Source organism: Setaria viridis, chromosome 5 (genome assembly GCF_005286985.2).
Source record: "Setaria viridis chromosome 5, Setaria_viridis_v4.0, whole genome shotgun sequence".
Lineage (NCBI taxonomy): Eukaryota > Viridiplantae > Streptophyta > Magnoliopsida > Poales > Poaceae > Setaria > Setaria viridis.
Window position 1 is genome coordinate 31,022,102 of NC_048267.2, and position 4,452 is coordinate 31,026,553.

Below are 4,452 nucleotides of genomic sequence, written 5' to 3' on the forward strand. Positions count from 1 at the left end.
GCTTTGGAGGACGGGGTGTTACACTCTCTACATCATCGTCGCATGTGTGGCCTGTGGGTGGTATGGACGCTCATCACCTGCCTGTGCTGTGTTCTTCATCATCTCACACCTTGCAATATTCTTCTGCTTTTACATTTCTAGCATCTTTACGATTTGTTTTCTGTTGTTCTACATGTTCTACCCTCCTCTTTGCTGTGTTTTCTTTCCAACCTCTTTCTCTCTGTTTTTTTTGAAAAAAAATCTCTGACGTTGCTGTCAATCATTTTGCTCATATTTGCTTGCCATTTGCACAGATATGGGTCCAGGGAGCACAAGAGGCGCTCTCATGTTTCTTTTGCTGGTTCTGATGGCAGTTAGAGCGAATGATGATTACATCCCTCCAAGGGTACGTGTTCTCCATCAGAGTGTCCTTAGAAATTGTTTATCATCCGATATTACTCACACATGCTAGTTCTTAAATGTTATTCAGGCATCTGTATGTGCAAGGGCAGTATCCAGGGCGGAAGGGTTGGCATCACCAGCTCCTATTCCAAGCCCTGGTAGCGAGCCAAACATCAGAAATTGGGTGGTCCTATCCGTTGGTAAGCTACCAATTAAGTCGAACTCTACTTTGTATAGATTGTGTCAATATATGCTATAAAACTCTCTGCAAAATTTCAGTTGTAATTGACACCCATGGCTTGTTGTAAATCACACCATCCTAGGCTGTGAATATATAAGATCTTTATTCCAAAAATGAATCCATTTTGTTTAGTCATGATGCCACCCTTGGTGGGCACTAGACTGTCTAGGAGAGTTTGACCACGCACGTGAAATCTTTCCAGCAAAAGGCGTGGCATGCAATCTTGTTGCATCTGCCACTTGGACCGTCTATGTGCGTGATGCTTCAAATGTATGCTAATCGCAACTATGCTGGAGAAGATCTTCTATTGATCAACTCTGTAACCATAACTTCTAGTGTGGGGGTGTGGGTGTCCTGTTGACCTACTTCTTAAATGGTAAAGAACATAAAAAGGTAAAGAAAATAGTTTACATTTGTCCTAACTGGTTATCTTACTTGCTCTAATTGATCTCACAAATTCTTTCACTTATCAGTACTGGATTTTCATGATAATCTTCATCGTCATGGTATGCTGTGGCATGGGATGGTCGGTTTGGCACCCGAATATGATTGTCTCTTAAAGAAGACAAAATTTGTTAAAGAAGTCCAGTCAATACCGGGGTATCACTGGAATAGCGCTCTTTGCATTGGTTAACACCCTTCCCTTTTCTGACCTGGTAAGATAATAAAATAATATCAATTTATTCCTGTCCTACTACTTGGCATGAAAGTATATTTCATTTTCCATGAATAAGTGAGTTGAGTATAGTTGATAGCAGCTAACCTGAGAACAATTATAGGTACAAAAACCACTTGGAACACAAAAAAGTTTGGCATGAAAAGAATCATGTGCTAATTTTATTAGTGCACAATCCACATTTTTACTATTATACCATTTATACCAGAAGATTGAATGGTGATGGGAAGTGTTACATGGAGATGGGCTACTACTGAGTGACTTTGAAGGACTTGTCTGGCCCATGATCTAGAATTGTGGAACAAGCCTTGTGAGACATTAGCCTCTCACGTATCCAAGGCATGGCCTAGGGGATGCTTTGTTGTTGCATGCAGAAACAAGTGATTCAATTGCCTCATTAATCCCCTTCATTATATTGTTAATATTTCTCTAATTATTCTATATTTTTTCTGTTTGAATATGGAGATACTTTGAGTTCCCCCCCTACTTGAGGGCACCATAGTTGGCTTTTTGAAAACATCCTGAATTAATCAGGCCGTTCGGCAGCGCTAGTTGTGGCTGCCGCTGCTGGCTTCTGCTGCCAGCGGCTGCAGCGCAGTTGCTAGCTGCTGCTTGTGGCTTCAGCCAGAAGAAGCCCAGCGCAGCAGCAGAAGCCCACCGAACGACCTGAATCTTACTGGTAATAATGGAATTAGAGGTTCAGTTTTTTATTTTTAGCAAGAGTAAGAGGATTGAGAATAAGATATTTTTGTAATTTTCATTTGGTTGTTTGTCTGAAACACGCATGCTGCCTTTGGTCATTGGTTGTATTGTCTTAAAACTTGTAATTGTTAGTTAGAAATCTGACTAGAGAACCAATCATCTTCATCGTCAGTGTATACCTTCTTTGGTGATTAAGAGGAGGGGATTATTTATTATTTTCAGAAGGAAACAAATGTAAACCTATGCAAGTGCAAAACGAGTTCAGGGGAAACCAAGTTAGGTTTCATAGTAATATGTGTCCTTTCCTTCAGGCCAAACAGTGATCCAAGTCTAAATTGCTCCCCTGTAATCTCCTATTTTGCCATGTGCGTCCAAAGCTTTAGACTTTTTATGCATTGTTGATCCACTTCCTATACCTAGCAAGGAACATCACCCAGTCATGCAAGTGTTGTGGACTGTGGTGTAGTGATGTTGCAACATGAACAACTAATCAACTACTTGAATTATTGATCGCCTTATATGCCTCACAGATGGTTTCTTTCAGTTTCCTTCTTATTTCGATCTTACAAAAGGATTTAATTAGCATGCAAATTTCTTACTTTATTAGTTTGAAATATATTAACACCCCATTTCTCTCTTTCAGTGGGCAGTGACCAGAGGTTACAGAACCCACTTTACTTTACTGATGCCAATGATGATTAACACTTTCCTAGGTTGTCTAGAAAATGCTCTTTGGGCATTACATATATGCTTGGGTGTTTGATCCAAAATATCCTAACTACATGGTAAGTGATTACCCTTTCACTGCTATATATATATACGAGGTCGATTTCACTATTTAATTGCAACTGAATGCATATCATTTCAGTTTATATGTCTATGCTTCCCATAATGTGTAAATTAATTCTCTAGTTTCCACTGCTACAATCGTACAAACTTTACATAAAAAGTGAAGTGGTAGTAGATTGCTAAGCAAAAAAGTGTGCTTTACTACTGCCATTTTGTTGTTGTTGTTGTTGTTTCTAATTAATTTATGTTTGCAATTGCATGGAAGATTGCAAACTCAGTGGCGGCCGGGCTGGCATTTGTACAGGTTCTATGGCTATTGGTTCTGCGCATCGTGCACAGAGAAGTCGTAGGACAAATTACAGATTTTGAGAGCTTGCGATCCGTGTTCCTTAGCGTCTCAAAGTCATTGGAGAGATTGGCAGCAGCTCCTCCTGCCGCAGCATTCTGGACTAGGGTCTACCTGTTGGAGTTACAAGGCAGCCTTGACATTGGATGGCAATCTTTGTCACTAATGGAACGTACCTTCACTCGTCTTGAAGCTGAACTAGTGAAGAAAGCCGATTTACTTGCTGCTGCTGCAATAGAGGCTGGTGGAAATGAAGCCTCAGTGGCCAACCAAGTGGCTTCTTCCAATGCGGTAGCTGCTGAGGCAAGTGCAAATGCTTCCCTAGCATTGTGCAGGAGTTTCCTTGGAACATGCAGATCAAACATGATTGCTTTTGATGACATGAAAAGGGCTATAAAAGACAGGCTATCAAATAATGATCCACAAGCAGCGGAAGTCCCACAAGCAGGGCAAGTCCCACAAGCATAGCAAAATCTGCAGGCCAGCATCACAGTTGCGTCAACAACGACGAGGGGGTTAGCTGATAACCTGAGATCCAGCATCCAGATCATCAACGCTTCAGAAGGCATTCCATCCACCATAAAGATCGCTTTCAATTTCTGTCATGAGCAGATATTGTCAGTTAAAACTTGTGCTGACTCAAAGTTGCAGTGGCTTGGATGTGGTGCCTTCAGTTTCAGGAGGCGTCTGGGCTTTCTACAGGAAGATCGCTTGTGCGCACAATGCTTAGGTGTTTGGTTATAGGGACTAAAGTTTAATCCCTATCATATCGAATATTTAGATACTAATTAGGAGTATTAAATATAGATTAATTATAAAACCAATTGTATAAATGTGATAGGGACTAAACTTTAGTCCCTGGAACCAAACACCCCCTAGATTGATTCAGCAGTTCATGTTAGACAGAAGTTGGATTGATGTGAAGTTGTACTTTCTACTTGCTAGCTGATATCTTTGTCCTGTACTTCATGCTGTTATCCTGTAGGGTTTTGTTAAGGTACTCCTAAATCACTATGGATCATCGATCTAATAACATATTACCTCCATGGAGGTAATAGATTTAATTTTTATTATATATATTTTTAAATCAGAAAATAGGGAAATATCTTCTATTAGATCGAACTTCTATGCAATCAGATCTAACATTTCTTTTTTCTCTCAAACATGATTATGTCAACGTGACATGGATATTTATTTTTGTGCCGTAGCCTCTAACGTGTCATTTCTTTTTCTCTCTCTCTAAGGTTTTAAATCACATTAGCTCTAACCTATAGAGAGAAGAACGTGACCTGTACATTGATCTGCTAAAAAAATAAC

The 4,452-nt window shown here is 40.0% G+C and overlaps 1 pseudogene; it reads left to right on the plus strand.

Moving 5' to 3' along the window:
* The first annotated feature begins 295 nt into the window (after positions 1-295).
* Positions 296-3,879, plus strand: LOC117856424 (uncharacterized; annotated as a pseudogene).
* The last annotated feature ends 573 nt before the right edge of the window (positions 3,880-4,452 follow it).